Raw genomic sequence first — 17868 nt, 5'->3', positions numbered from 1 at the left:
AATACGTTGCACCTTGAAGTTGATCAAATAAATCGTCAATCCTAGGTAATGGATAACGATTCTTGATCGTCACTTTATTCAACTCACGGTAATCAATGCACATACGCATACTACCATCTTTCTTCTTCACAAATAACACCGGAGCGCCCCACGGTGAAGCACTCGGTCGAATAAAACCCTTCTCGAGCAATTCTTGAATTTGATTTAACAATTCTTGCATCTCCGTTGGTGCTAAACGATAAGGATTTTTAGCAATGGGGGTAGCCCCCGGAACCAACTCGATGCGAAATTCAACTTGTCTTTCCGCCGGAACACCCGGTAACTCATCCGTAAAATCATCTTCAAACTCATTAACCATCGGAATTTCACGAATAGGTGGTGGCTCATTACGAGTATCAACAACATGAGCAAGGAAAGCCATGCCACCGGTAACAACATGACGACGTGCCCGTGCAAAAGTGCATATCGGCACCGGTCTCCTCTGCCTATCACCATGAATAACCAACTCTCCCCCACTTGGGGTCTTCAAACGAATAAAATTATCATGGCATGCAATATCGGCTCTATAACGATCGAGCCAATCCATACCAACGACAATATCAAAGTCGCCCAAGGTCATTGGAATAAGATCAATTTTAAAGGTTTCGGCACCAAAAACAACATCACAATTTTCACACACATCAACCACTAGCACCGTCTTGCCGTTCGCTATTTCAACTTCTACAGGATGACTTAACTTAGCTAACGGTCTATCAAGTTTAGGCACAAATCTAGGAGACACAAACGACAAATTTGCACCGCTATCAAAAAGAATCCTCGCCGGATTAGAATTAATCATGAAAGTACCTGAGACAACTTCGATCGATTGTTTGGCTTCATCATTAGTCATCAAGTAGTTGCGACCCCTAGCCGTACCCGCCGCCTTCTCTAACCGCTTCACATTATCATTTCGCAAATCGGGACACTCCGGCTTCTTATGCCCCTCTTTGCCGCAATTAAAACAAGTGACTTTGTTTCCGGAAGATGGTTTCGGACACTCACGAGCCATATGACCCGGTTGCCCACAATTGTAGCACGTATAAGAAAACCCGCCGGTAGTGTCCTTCTTTGCACTATTGACACTTTCGGCCCCCCTCTTGCTCTTGCTCTTCTTGCTTGAGGCGTTAGAGTAACTAAAACCTTCAAATTTTCTTTTGGAAAACATGAAATCTCTCTTTCTTGGAACCTCCGGCTCAAAACCCCGAGCCAACTCGAACAATTCATCAAAAGACTTAGCCATACCCCGACTAATCTTCCCCTTGTACTCATCATTCAAAGTACGGTAGAAATCCTTCATGAGCTTATGATCATCACCCACATATTCCGGGCAAAAACGAGTCTTTTCCAAGAATGTAGACTTGAGTGTAACCAAGTCCATTGACCCTTGTTGCAAATGGTACAACTCGTCCCGGATTCTATCGAGATCGGATGAAGTTCGGTATTCTCTGAAAAATACTTTCTTGAACTCCTCCCATGTGAAGCCCATACATTGTTCTTCACCATACAAGTTGATTTTATCGTCCCACCACAACTTAGCTTCTTCGCGTAACATGCTAGAACCATACCTCGTCTTCTTTTCGGGAGGACATTCCGCAGTACGGAAAGCTCCCTCAATATCGGAGATCCAACATGTACTTTTTAAGGATCCCGCACCCCATTAAACATCGGGGGTTGAGCATCCTTGAAGTTCTTGTAGTGGAAGTCCCGCCTTCCTTCACCTCCTTCACCGCGAGGATAGATATTCCTAGCGTCAAGGGCCTCTTCGATAGTGGCCTTCATTCGTTCATTAATTAGATCGGTTATTTGCTCAACAACCGAATCTTGAAAGACCTTTCGAACGTTCGCAAGAAAATCCGCTTTTAACTTCTTAAAGACGACCTCGACCTTGGTTGAGAACTCGGCGTCCCCGCTTGTACTTCTGTTATCATGTTCGGGACCGTTTCTCGTCTTCATTCTATAAAACAAATTAGGTTAAACCACCAACGGAAGGACAAATTATATATATATATACATACACATACGCCACACTACTCCATCTAGCTCAACAATCGTCGTACATCACTTGTTTGACAGGATTTGCGCCCGTAACAATGGTAGCTAATCATTATTACGCGAGCACGTCGCATTAACTTGCTAGTACAACGTCCATCTCGCTCGATGCTCGCTAAACATACATAACAAATAGCGCATGATTAGTTTACATAAACCTATGCACAAACTAATCCCGATCCGACCCAAAGTCCTACAAGTCCCGCATAGCGCACACACAAAAAGTCTAAGTCTAGGCGCCTATCTAAAGTCACCTAAATCCCTTAGACCAGGCTCTGATACCACTTGTAACAACCCAAACCAACCCTCGACCAAACCACGCAAAAATACAAAATAAAAAAAAAATTCCTGAGCAGCATACCCGCGCGGCGCGCCAGGTAGGGGCGCGGCGCGCCAAAGTGGTCTGTCCGGAAAGTTTTAAAATGTGAAAAAGATCGGCTAGTTCCCGACATTTTTAGACGACACGCTTTTAACCACACATTCAAATATGTAAAACTATCACTATTCAAACATAAAAATGATGTTTTACAAGTGGGGCCCACATCGGCCGTTTTACGAGTTTAATACAATTTACGAGTTTCGACTACCAAAAAGTTTAAGTTCCAAATTACACAATGAGCATGGCGTTTGGGATTAAACTACCCAAATATCGGTCAAACTCCAAGAGCTACTAAAGCCAAAAGCGTCCCCTAGCATCAAGCGGGATCTCTAGTCCAAAACGATGCCCTTACCCTTGTCCAAAACCGAACCTATAAAATGGTAAACAACGAGAGGGTAAGCAAAGCTTAGTGAATGCAATAATTATACGAATACATATATAATTATACCTACTTGCATACACTTTGTCATAACCCGTCCTTAACCATAAGAACGAGTTAGATAACGTATGATTTCATTGCGAGGTATTGACCTCTATATGCGACATTTTTAAAAGAATAACTGCATTTATTTTACATTACAAACCATAACTCTTATTTTAATACAAGCTTTAGACAATAAAAAGATGATTATCGTTTAGCGATAATCTTAGACTTACAAACTTTACATGTGATGATAACAATACGATTTCTAGCATATTTTACATTACAAATCCTCCGATATGCAGTTTTATTTTTGACACAAATATGCATACTCAAGATCTTGTTTAAATTCAACATGTTGCAGCGGAAGCTTCTAGTTATCACCTGAGAATATACATGTTTAAAACGTCAACATAAAGTTGGTGAGATATAGGTTTAATGCCGGCAGCAATATATATATAGACCACAAGATTTCATATATAAACGTTTTAATAAAAATATTCTAAGTGGTTGAGCACTTGGTAACCATACTTAACATTTAATCACGTCGCATATTCCCTTTATTATGAAATCTTACTACACCGTACCAAGTGTAGTCACGAAACGAAGTACTGTGCAACCGTTGAATACTGGTCGTCCAGTCCGGTTGGGGTTGTCAGGCCCGATAGATCTATCAACAGGATTCGCGTTTACAATACCGCTGTAAATAACAGTTACCAAGCTACAGGGAAGTATGCCAGTGGTACAACTCAACGTAGAATATATTTTTCAGTTACTTGTGTCCATATCGTAAAACATAAAATACATGTATTCTCATCCCGAAATATTTAGAGTTTAAAAGTGGGACTATATACTCACTTTCGTCTTGAAGATATGTAATTTTGACTTGGTCTCCGATTGATATCACAAACCTAACCATATATAATATATCAATACCTTTTCTTTTTAAACAATCGTCACATATATATACTTATAATACTTTTAATAATTCCTTAGTCCGTAGTTAGCAGTTCGACGTTAGTAATTTAATTTTAAATGGTTCATTTTTAGGTGTTTAATAAACCCCCAATGAAATAAATAAAAATCCCCATCGTATATGTATTGGTCGAGATTAATCTTGACCCACGGTACCGGTGTTGTCAAATGACGTGTTGCGTACATAAAGTACCGGTGTTGTCAAATGACGTGTTGCGTACAATCATGGGATCTTATGATTAATCTTCTCGTATTGTTTATGGGTGATCCTGAACCATATAAAATTAAATTATGAGTACATATATATAAAATATCATGTTATTTTAGAAAGATGTGATTTATTTAATTTTTTTCCAATTAATCACGTAGCTAAATTAGTCTTGGATATCCGATTTCGTTTTGGTCATAGTTTCTTCGTTACAACTCCGTTTTCGTTGGTTCAACTTGCCACTTCCTTGGATCGAGTCCCTCTTTAAGAATATGAACTGTAAATACCTTAGTTTGTATTCGAAATCACAGGTCATAGGTCAAACTTTGGTGAAACTTATGAAGTTAATCATTTTCCATCATGTAAACAACCTTAAATGATTATTTTTCTAAAAATACTTATACTTTGAGTTAAATCATAAAATTTTTATGCGTTAACATATTCATAGTAAAAATCATTTTTCCAGAAAATAAACCTCCAATTCAAAGTTTAAGATGGTTTGTAATTATCCAACCCAAAACAGCCCCCGGTTACACTCCGACGTCGTAAAAACAGTTTTTAAGGTGTTCTTTGAAAAACCAAGTTAAACCTTGTTAAATTAGCATATATTTAAGATATATTACAGGTCTTGAAGTATTTTAAAAGTTAAGTTAGAAGGATCTATTTAGTTTGCAAACAAGTTTGAAAACATTCAAACTATGTTCTTGTTGTTAAAATTTTATACCACAAAATAAGATAGCTATATATATATGAATCGAATAAGGTTATGAACATAGTTACTACCTCAAGTTCCTTGGACAAGATTGCTGTAAAAGAGGAGTAAAAAGCTAGAACCAAAAGGGTGATGGAATTGGATGAAAGATTGGAAGTAAGTTTGTGTTCTTGGAAGGATTCTTGAAGTGTTGTTGTAAGAGTTTTCTTATGGTGATTAAGTAAGGTTTTTATGGCTAGATCTTCTTGGTAACTTGCTGGATTGTTATGGAGTTTAAGGTTCTTGAAAGAGTGTGTGTTTTTAGCTAGAAAATGGAAGTTAAAATGAATCAAAATGATGATCCATGATACTCCTATAAAAACGTGATTAAGGGGGTATGAAGACAAAATTTTTAGCTTGTAATCTTGTGTATTTGTCAAACAATCATACAAAAGCAATTACCTCTACCTTAGGGCAGTAACAAGGGCTATTTAGGTGGTGATTTGATGTGTATATACCAATAGTAAATACGTATAGAAGTTAGGTATGATACGAGTACATATACTCTAGATATACGTATAGAAATCTTGTGAAAAATTGAATGAGGATTCAAATATAGCTATCTTTTGTGAATACACTTATATGATTTTATGTATTTAAGTCCTTAAAAGTGATTAAATACATTACATATACGATATATGTATAAACATTATAGGTTATAAGTATTTATGTCAAATAACGTTACGTATGGTTATCGTTTTGAAAACTTAAGTTAGTAGTTTCAAAATATACTTATAACTTATTGTTATTAATACAAAATGAGATATTAAAACATTCATTAATCATGTTAAATATGTATATATACATATATATACACAAACGTATAATTATCATATATTGTATAGTTCGTGATATCATCGGTCAAACTAGACAGTCAAACGTTGTGTAAATCTCTTTTCGAAAACATAAATCTCAACAATTTGGATTGCTTATCATGTTGGTAAGGTTTAATTTATGTAAATATTAATCTTATAAGTATAGAACGATCGGAAAAGTGCGGGTCGTTACATTACCTCCCCGTTAAATAAATTTCGTCCCGAAATTTTAAAATTGTACCTATTTTGCGTCATCGAGAAACAAGTGTGGATACTTTTGTTTCATCTGATCCTCTCGTTCCCAAGTAAACTCAGGACCTCTTCGAGCATTCCAAAAAACCTTAACGATCGGTATGTTGCTCTGCTTGAGCTGTTTAACTTCACGGTCCATGATTTCGATTGGTTCTTCGATGAATTGTAGTTTCTCATCGACATGGATTTCTTCAAGAGGAATGGTGAGATCTTCCTTTGCAAGACACTTCTTAAGGTTTGAGACGTGAAATGTATTATGTACTCCGGTGAGTTGTTGTGGTAACTCGAGTCGATAAGCTACCGGTCCAATGCGTTCGATAATCTTGAACGGGCCTACATATCTTGGGTTCAGTTTACCCCTTTTTCCGAAGCGTATTACACCTTTCCACGGTGACACCTTTAACATAACCATGTCACCGATCTGAAACTCTAATGGTTTCCTTCGAACATCGGCGTAGCTCTTTTGGCGACTACGGGCTGTTTTCAATCTCTCCTTGATTTGTACTATCTTCTCAGTCGTTTCGTGTATGATCTCGGGACCAGTTAATTGTCGATCTCCTACTTCATTCCAACAAATAGGAGATCTACACTTCCTTCCGTACAATGCTTCGAATGGCGCAGCTTTAATGCTCGCATGATAACTATTATTATACGAGAATTCTGCTAATGGTAGATATTTATCCCATCCGTTTCCAAAATCGATCACACATGCCCTGAGCATGTCTTCAAGAGTCTGAATCGTTCTTTCACTCTGCCCGTCGGTTTGCGGATGATACGCGGTACTCATATCCAAACGAGTTCCTAGGGCCTCTTGTAGTGATTGCCAGAACTTTGATGTAAATCTACTATCACGATCGGATATAATGGAAATAGGTATTCCATGCCTTGAAACAACTTCCTTTATATACAATCGTAATAGTTTCTCCATTCTATCCGTTTCCTTTATAGGCAAGAAATGTGCAGACTTGGTGAGACGATCAACAATCACCCAAATGGTGTCGTATCCCCAGGCAGTCTTTGGTAACTTCGTGATGAAATCCATGGTAATACCGTCCCATTTCCATTCTGGGATTTCTGGTTGTTGAAGTAACCCTGACGGCTTCTGGTGTTCAGCTTTGACTTTGGAACAAGTTAAACATTCCCCAACATATGTTGCAACGTCTGTCTTTAAATTAGGCCACCAATAATGTGTCTTAAGATCTTGGTACATCTTTCCAACTCCAGGATGTATCGAGTATCTTGTCTTATGTGCCTCATTCAATATCAACTTCCTTAATCCACCCAACTTCGGTACCCAAATACGGTTTGCAAAATATCGAATTCCATCTTCCCGTATAACGAGTTGCTTCTCATACTTCTTCATTATTTCATTTCCTATATTTTCTTTAGTAAGTGCTTCTCGTTGAACTTCTTTGATTTGTGAGTTGAGATTCATGCGAATTTTTATGTTCATCGCTCGTACTCGAATTGGTTCTCGTTCCTTTCTGCTTAGAGTGTCGGCCACCACGTTCGCTTTCCCGGGATGATAACGAATTTCACAATCATAGTCATTTATTAACTCAACCCACCTACGTTGCCTCATGTTCAGCTGTTTTTGATCGAAAATATGTTGAAGGCTTTTATGATCAGTAAACACAGTGCATTTAACCCCATACAAGTAGTGTCTCCATATCTTCAATGCAAACACGACTGCTCCCAGTTCTAGATCATGCGTCGTATAATTCCGCTCGTGAATCTTTAATTGTCGGGATGCGTATGCAATAACTTTCTTCCGTTGCATAAGAACGCAACCAAAACCTTGTCGCGAAGCGTCACAATATATTTCAAAATCATCGTTCCCTTCTGGTAACGATAAAATAGGCACCGTAGTCAACTTCTTTTTCAGTAATTGAAATGCACTCTCCTGCTCAGAAGTCCATTCATATTTCTTCCCTTTTTGCGTTAACGCTGTCAACGTCTTAGCTATTCGGGAAAAATCTTGAATAAACCTTCTATAATAACCGGCTAAACCCAAAAATTGGCGTATCTGCATTAGTGTCTTAGGAGTCTCCCATTTTTCAATGGCTTCAATTTTTGCTGGATCAACCTGAATTCCTTTGCTACTAACAACGTGGCCAAGAAATTGCACTTCTTTCAACCAGAAAGCACATTTAGAAAATTTAGCATATAGCTGTTCTTTTCTCAACAACTCTAATATCAACCTTAAATGCTGCTCATGCTCTTGCTCACTCTTGGAATAGATAAGAATATCATCAATGAAAACGATAACAAACTTATCTAAATATGGACTACAAACTCGATTCATGAGGTCCATGAATACAGCTGGCGCATTTGTCAACCCAAACGGCATGACCAAAAATTCGTAATGTCCGTAGCGTGTCCGAAAAGCAGTTTTCGGTATATCTTCTTCTTTGACACGTAATTGATGATAGCCCGATCTTAGGTCAATTTTCGAGTACACACATGATCCTTGGAGTTGATCAAATAAGTCGTCAATTCTCGGTAGTGGATACCGATTCTTGATAGTTAACTTATTTAATTCACGATAATCTATACACATTCGGAAAGATCCGTCTTTCTTCTTGACGAATAAAATTGGAGCTCCCCAAAGTGAAGTACTTGGTGGTATGAATCCACGATCCAGTAATTCTTTTAACTGACTCTGAAGTTCTTTTAACTCGGACGGTGCAAGTCTATATGGAGCACGGGCAACCGGTGCAGCTCCTGGTACAAGATCTATTTGAAATTCTACAGATCTAAATGGAGGTAATCCCGGCAACTCTTCCGGAAATACTTCAGGAAAATCTCTTGCCACAGGCACGTCATTGATGCACTTCTCTTTTTCTTTCTTTTCGACTTTATTAACATGTGCTAAGATAGCATAGCACCCTTTCTTCAAGCACTTATGAGCTTTCAAATAACTAATGAGTTTTAGCTTTGAGTTACCCTTCTCTCCATAAATCATTACTGGCGTTTTATCCTTACGAGGAATGCGAATTGCCTTCTTGGCGCACACAACTTCAGCTCCTATTTTGGACATCCAGTCCATGCCGATTATTACATCAAAACTTCCTAATTCTACGGGTATCAAATCAATCTTAAATGTTTCTCCGGCTAAATTTATTTTACAATCACGGCAAATTTTATCGGCTTTAATTAGTTTACCATTAGCTAACTCAATTATGTACTTAGCATCTAGAGGTAATGATGAACAATTCAAATTAGCGTGAAAGTCTCTACACACGTAACTTCTATCAGCACCAGTATCAAATATAATAGATGCGGATAAGTTATTAATGGTAAACGTACCCGTAACAAGCTCCGGGTCTTCACATGCCTCTCTAGCATTAATAACAAATGCTCTCCCACGTGCAGGTCCGATATTCTTCTCTGGATTCGGGCACTGGCTCTTATAGTGACCTTGTTTTCCACACCCAAAACAAGTAATGGTAGCCAAAGCAGTTCTATTTGCATTGGTGGCAGGAGTCTTGGTACCATTTGTATTTGTAACGAGAGCCCTACAATCTTCAGCAAGATGACCCTTTCGATTACATTTGTTGCATACCACATTACAGTAACCAGAGTGATGTTTGTGGCATCGGTTGCATAAAGGATTTTGTCCTTTATAACCAAAGCTTAAACCACTACCCGCACCTTGTGTGTTTTCTTGTTTCTTAAAAGATTGTTGTTGGTTACCTCGATCATAATTTCCATTCCACTTTCTTTTGTTACCTGATACCTTCACATCAGTATTGGATACTTTCTTATCCATGATGACCTGATCCATTAGCTCGTTTGCCATGGTTATAGCTTCATGAATTGTCTTAGGTTTCGATGCTGTAACATTTGCCTTGACCTTTTTGGGCAAACCATCTTTGTACATTTCAATCTTCCGTTCTTCGGTTGGAACCAATTCAGGACATAGCAAAACTAATTCCATGAATCGCTGATTGTAGTTGGTGATTTCAGTACCAATAACCTTCAGACTTCGTAACTCATCTTCCAACTTCCTAACCTCATTCCTTGGACAATATTCGTTGATTAACATTGTTTTGAATTCTTCCCACGGAGTATCATAAGCTACATCTCCTCCTACAGCCTTCACATAATTTTTCCACCACGTGAGTGCACTATCTTGTAAAGTGCACGATGCATACTTGGTCATGTCCTTTTCAACACAACCACTGATTTTAAACACAGTCTCCATCTTTTCTATCCACCGGGTTAAACCGATCGGTCCTTCTGTTCCACTGAATGATGAGGGCTTGCAAGCTTGAAAAGTTTTGTAAGTGCACCCCACACGAGGATTTGGGTTAACTGCAGCACCTCTTGCAGCCTCGACCCATAACATTCTGTCGTTCACTCGCTGATTGATGAGTTCCTGGATTTCTTGTTCCGTCATTCGGTTCAATCGCGCCATATTCTTCTATAAGAATGAAAAGAAAATAATTATTCACATGGAATATTATAGATGTAGTGTATATTTACAGTACATTATAGCTTATTAATAATATGAACCAGGTATTATTATAAAAGCCTTTTCTTCTTATTAGCGTTTTATAATTATATCTAGGGTAGTACCTACCCGTTAATGTCCATACTTAATAGCTTAGTACAGAATCAATTACTACCATCTAAATAATACTTAACCATGGAAAATTATTGCATTTCACACTTCACTATTTTACATATGCTTATCTTACATCGAACATTAAACAAACCACACTAATAATATTATACAAAACATTATATGATCCCATGGTTTAATACGGCAGCGCATCGTTTGGTCTATTTTCTAGGACGTTTAGGTTCAAAGAATCGCTTAACGCTTATCCTGGCTGTCTGCCTATATTTTGGCTGTGGGACTGAAGAACTGGATGCCGGGATAGAACGAGTAGGAATAGCAGGAATAGGGGTGGTAGTGTCTAGTGGAGTTGGTGCCACATCATCCTTACTAAACTCGGGATTTGAATTTTCTAATTCATTAGCCTTTCGTTTCTTTACTAGTTCGAACTCGTCTTTTGTAATTTCCTGTATTTCTTCCTCGGGTTCACTTTCCTCCTCGGGTTCACTTTCCTCCTCGGGTTCACTTTCCGGGTTCTCTATAGTCGGTTCATCCGGAATTTGTGAGTCTTCCCCAAAGATATTATTTTCGTCATCGGATAGGTTAATGACTGGAACACCATCTGAAGATTCTGGTTCGGAGTCGCTGAATGTGATAACAAGTTTTGAGCCCGACATCTATCACACAACAACTAACCCATTAGTACTACATAATATTTACATATAAATTTTAACCAACAATGATAAGCAATGGTTTTTAAATCAGACCCGGTCAAAGTCCAGACTTACTAATGTATCCTAACGACTTATCAGTTAGACACACTAATGCAAACCTGGTTCGCTAAGACCACCGCTCTGATACCACATGTCATAACCCGTCCTTAACCATAAGAACGAGTTAGATAACGTATGATTTCATTGCGAGGTATTGACCTCTATATGCGACATTTTTAAAAGAACAACTGCATTTATTTTACATTACAAACCATAACTCTTATTTTAATACAAGCTTTAGACAATAAAAAGATGATTATCGTTTAGCGATAATCTTAGACTTACAAACTTTACATGTGATGATAACAATACGATTTCTAGCATATTTTACATTACAAATCCTCCGATATGCAGTTTTATTTTTGACACAAATATGCATACTCAAGATCTTGTTTAAATTCAACATGTTGCAGCGGAAGCTTCTAATTATCACCTGAGAATAGACATGTTTAAAACGTCAACATAAAGTTGGTGAGATATAGGTTTAATGCCGGCAGCAATATATATATAGACCACAAGATTTCATATATAAACGTTTTAATAAAAATATTCTAAGTGGTTGAGCACTTGGTAACCATACTTAACATTTAATCACGTCGCATATTCCCTTTATTATGAAATCTTACTACACCGTACCAAGTGTAGTCACGAAACGAAGTACTGTGCAACCGTTGAATACTGGTCGTCCAGTCCGGTTGGGGTTGTCAGGCCCGATAGATCTATCAACAGGATTCGCGTTTACAATACCGCTGTAAATAACAGTTACCAAGCTACAGGGAAGTATGCCAGTGGTACAACTCAACGTAGAATATATTTTTCAGTTACTTGTGTCCATATCGTAAAACATAAAATACATGTATTCTCATCCCGAAATATTTAGAGTTTAAAAGTGGGACTATATACTCACTTTCGTCTTGAAGATATGTAATTTTGACTTGGTCTCCGATTGATATCACAAACCTAACCATATATAATATATCAATACCTTTTCTTTTTAAACAATCGTCACATATATATACTTATAATACTTTTAATAATTCCTTAGTCCGTAGTTAGCAGTTCGACGTTAGTAATTTAATTTTAAATGGTTCATTTTTAGGTGTTTAATAAACCCCCAATGAAATAAATAAAAATCCCCATCGTATATGTATTGGTCGAGATTAATCTTGACCCACGGTACCGGTGTTGTCAAATGACGTGTTGCGTACATAAAGTACCGGTGTTGTCAAATGACGTGTTGCGTACAATCATGGGATCTTATGATTAATCTTCTCGTATTGTTTACGGGTGATCCTGAACCATATAAAATTAAATTATGAGTACATATATATAAAATATCATGTTATTTTAGAAAGATGTGATTTATTTAATTTTTTTCCAATTAATCACGTAGCTAAATTAGTCTTGGATATCCGATTTCGTTTTGGTCATAGTTTCTTCGTTACAACTCCGTTTTCGTTGGTTCAACTTGCCACTTCCTTGGATCGAGTCCCTCTTTAAGAATATGAACTGTAAATACCTTAGTTTGTATTCGAAATCACAGGTCATAGGTCAAACTTTGGTGAAACTTATGAAGTTAATCATTTTCCATCATGTAAACAACCTTAAATGATTATTTTTCTAAAAATACTTATACTTTGAGTTAAATCATAAAATTTTTATGCGTTAATATATTCATAGTAAAAATCATTTTTCCAAAAAATAAACCTCCAATTCAAAGTTTAAGATGGTTTGTAATTATCCAACCCAAAACAGCCCCCGGTTACACTCCGACGTCGTAAAAACAGTTTTTAAGGTGTTCTTTGAAAAACCAAGTTAAACCTTGTTAAATTAGCATATATTTAAGATATATTACAGGTCTTGAAGTATTTTAAAAGTTAAGTTAGAAGGATCTATTTAGTTTGCAAACAAGTTTGAAAACATTCAAACTATGTTCTTGTTGTTAAAATTTTATACCACAAAATAAGATAGCTATATATATATGAATCGAATAAGGTTATGAACATAGTTACTACCTCAAGTTCCTTGGACAAGGTTGCTGTAAAAGAGGAGTAAAAAGCTAGAACCAAAAGGGTGATGGAATTGGATGAAAGATTGGAAGTAAGTTTGTGTTCTTGGAAGGATTCTTGAAGTGTTGTTGTAAGAGTTTTCTTATGGTGATTAAGTAAGGTTTTTATGGCTAGATCTTCTTGGTAACTTGCTGGATTGTTATGGAGTTTAAGGTTCTTGAAAGAGTGTGTGTTTTTAGCTAGAAAATGGAAGTTAAAATGAATCAAAATGATGATCCATGATACTCCTATAAAAACGTGATTAATGGGGTATGAAGACAAAATTTTTAGCTTGTAATCTTGTGTATTTGTCAAACAATCATACAAAAACAATTACCTCTACCTTAGGGTAGTAACAAGGGCTAGTTAGGTGGTGATTTGATGTGTATATACCAATAGTAAATACGTATAGAAGTTAGGTATGATACGAGTACATATACTCTAGATATACGTATAGAAATCTTGTGAAAAATAGAATGAGGATTCAAATATAGCTATCTTTTGTGAATACACTTATATGATTTTATGTATTTAAGTCCTTAAAAGTGATTAAATACATTACATATACGATATATGTATAAACATTATAGGTTATAAGTATTTATGTCAAATAACGTTACGTATGGTTATCGTTTTGAAAACTTAAGTTAGTAGTTTCAAAATATACTTATAACTTATTGTTATTAATACAAAATGAGATATTAAAACATTCATTAATCATGTTAAATATGTATATATACATATATATACACAAACGTATAATTATCATATATTGTATAGTTCGTGATATCATCGGTCAAACTAGACAGTCAAACGTTGTGTAAATCTCTTTTCGGAAACATAAATCTCAACAATTTGGATTGCTTATCATGTTGGTAAGGTTTAATTTATGTAAATATTAATCTTATAAGTATAGAACGATCGAAAAAGTGCGGGTCGTTACACACTTACACACCAAACCGCAAACAAGCTAGCATACACATTTAGCTTACCGTCAAAATAAGGAGCTATATATCACCAATACTACAAGCTAGCATAACAACCGCATATGAATATAACTCGAATAATATAATATGCTTACAACACAAATAACCATGGTTAACCAATAGTACAAGGGAACGGCGCTCGCGAAAACGCCATCGGTGTTCACAACATCCGTTAGGGCACTTAACACCTCGCACCACTAACCCCTAGGGTGGCACCTTAACACCTCGGCACATCACCCCGAGTGGCATCTTAACACCTCGATGCATCACTCATTATTTTACGGAGTGGTGTCTTAACACCTCGACACTACACTCCTAGGTGGCATCTTAACACCTCGATGCTACACCCGAGTGGCATCTTAACACCTCGATGCTACACTCTTCACGTGAAACGTGGTGTCTTAACACCTCGACACTACACCTTTCACGCTACAACAAATAGATACATTATATACATACGCATATAATTATTCCACTCACCTCAAAGTCTTGTGAAAAGATACCCGAGCTTGCAAGACTTCAAAGTAACGTACCTATTATATTATACACCTCATTAAATGCAAACTCAAGTCGGTCAACCAAACCCTTTCACCATTCTAAGCCACTTTGACCCAAGGTGCAATTTCAACCCATTTGCACCCTTAACCCTAATTTGGGTCAACACCCACCAAAACCCTAATCATTCGTCAAGATGGGTTTAAAACACATTTAGGTCACAAGGCTAACTCGTTTTCATACTTGCTAGGCCACTTAGGTCATTAAAGACTCATTTGACCCATTTCAAAGTCAACACACCCATTTGGGTCATCCATACCCAATAACACCCATTTACATATTATAAAAGTGTTCTAGCCACCAACTAACCAAATTTTAAGACTCAAAAGTCCAATTAACACATTCAAACCCTAGGTTAGTCATCAATGAGTCTTCATAACCCATAATCACCCAAAATCCCCAAAATACTAACAAAATGGGTCTTTGGTTCATCACTAGCCCAAAACCTAACCCTTAAAGCAATTGAAGTAAGAAATTGGGTTTTATAACTTACCAACACAATCACCACGTAGCTATCGACTAGATGAATGACTTTAAAACTTGCACCAAGACCCGATTCAACCTCTTTCACCCTTAAATGGAGCTTTCTCTCTCAAGGATTGCACTCTCTCACTAAAATTCAATTGGAGGAGATGAGGTTGTTGTGGGAGTAGTAAATGAGCTCCCCAAAACTGATCTAGGGTATTAAATTCAGCCCCAAAGTGAAATTACAAAATTGCCCTCAAAATATCTATTTTAAAAAGAAGAAAGGAATCTATTGCAGACAGATGGCGCGGCGCGCCACCTAGCCGCGCGGCTCGCGACCTCCCAGTTCAGCATCTTTTCTCTTTTTAATTATGTGCAACCAAAACCCCAAAGCTTGAGTAACTTATATACACACATGTACACTACAAATATTCGGGTCTTACATATTAACAACATTTTTATTATGTTTTAACGATTTAAATTTGTTAAGTTAACAGTCCAACGCTAGTAGTTCACAATTAGTTGTCCACAGTTAGTAGTACATAAATAAATCAATATATATTATCTCGAATCAATCCATGACCCAGTGTATACAAGTCTCAGACTCAATCACAACTCAAGGTATATATATTATTTTAGAATCAACCTCAACCCTGTATAGCTAACTCAAGCATTACCGCATATAGAGTGTCTATGGTTATTCCAAATAATATATATTGATGACGTCGATATGATATGTCAAAACATTGTATACGTGTCTATGGTCTATCAAGATTACATAATATATGTTAGAATACATATATAATACATTATAAGTTAGTTAAGTTATGGTTAGTATAGGTTTGTTATAAAATTTTCGTAGCTAAACTAGTAAATCTAACCAATTTTGTTTTACCCATAATTTCTTCGTTATAAATCCGTTTTGAGTGAATCAAGTTGCTATGGTTTCATAATGAACTGAAATTTATGAAATTAAACAGAAAAATATAATTTTATAGTCGAAAATACAGGTTACAAGTCGTTTTTGAAAGATGTAGTCATTTCTGTCGAAAGAACGACATCTTGATGACCATTTTGAAAAACATACTTCCACTTTGAGTTTAACCATGATTTTTGGATATAGTATCATGTTCATATGAAATATAATTTTTTCAGAAAACTAATTTCAAATTCAAAGATTAAGATAGTTTTTATTTTTCCAACCCAAAACAGCCCCCGGTTTTACTACAACGGCGTATGTCCGGTTTTACGGTGTTCTTCGTGTTTCCAGGTTGTAAATCATTAAGTTAGCATATCATATAGATATAGAACATGTGTTTAGTTGATTTTAAAAGTTAAGTTAGAAGGATTAACTTTGTTTGTGAACAATTTTAGAATTCACTAAACTATGTTATAGTGATTACGAGTTATATTCTTCGAATAAGATAGTTTTATAAATATGAATCGAATGATGTTATGAACATCATCACTACCTCAAGTATAGTAGGTAAACTTACATGAAATGACAAGAAATGATCTAGAGTTTCAAAGGATCTTGGATGGCTTGAAAGTTCTTGAAGTAGAATCATGACACAAAAATAAGTTCAAGTGAGATTTCTACTTGAATTAAGATAGTTATAGTTATAGAAATCGAATCAAAGTTTGAATATGAATATTACCTTGAATAAGAGAGATAACCTACTGTAACATCCCGTTTTTCCCGTACGTATCGAAAGGTACATACTTAATCATTTGTACGTTTGTAACTCGTTGTTTTTGCGTAATTGTGTAGATAGATATATATATATATATGTACTTGTTAATGTGTGCGTATATAAGTTTTTAAATGAGTTTTGATTAGCGTTAAGTCTTGTGAGGCCTAGATACAATGTTTAGACGTGTATTGGAAGCTTGAACGACTTGAATGTTGTGTAAAACGATTTTTGTGTTTAAGGTTATCGAGCTTGCCAGATAGTGCCTTAGGCCGCGCCACGATAAACGGGTCCGCGCCACGGCATATCAAGCAAACCAGGGACAGAACATGGGTTAAGAAAGGGTGATTTTCCCTTTGTTCGTCGCGCCGCGATGATTTGAGCCGCGCCGCGGCATTACTGCCAGACTGGTGTCGGACTTAGCTCTTTATAAGTGATTTTAAGGGGCAATTTGGTAAATTGGCGTATGGATCAGATTAGAGCATTAAATCTGCACCACTAGTTCATTTAATTCATTTTCTTTTCCCTTTTTTTTCTATTTTCTCTCCCAAAACTTAAAACCCAATTGAATTAATGGTGAGATTTGAGAGTGAAGGATTGAGGGTTGATCTTTGGAGCAAGAATTAAAGTTGTTCCTCTTATCTCTAGCTACCCGTTGATAGTCTCGGTAAGTTCTAACTCTAAGTTTTGAGTTTTAATTGGTTAATGGCTAGGGTTTTGGTTACTAGAGACTTATATGACCCATTTGGGGTTAAAATGGGTGAACTTGGGTTATGTGGGTGAAAGGAAATCTTAAATAGCTATAACCTAGGGTTTGGCCTTATGATTTAAGATTTGTAAGTATTAATGGTGTTGTTAAGCTTTAAAACACTTGTTTAATGTTGAAAGAGTGTTAAA

This window comes from Rutidosis leptorrhynchoides, chromosome 4 (assembly GCF_046630445.1).
Source record: "Rutidosis leptorrhynchoides isolate AG116_Rl617_1_P2 chromosome 4, CSIRO_AGI_Rlap_v1, whole genome shotgun sequence".
NCBI lineage: Eukaryota > Viridiplantae > Streptophyta > Magnoliopsida > Asterales > Asteraceae > Rutidosis > Rutidosis leptorrhynchoides.
Note: the sequence above shows the minus strand (reverse complement) of the source record.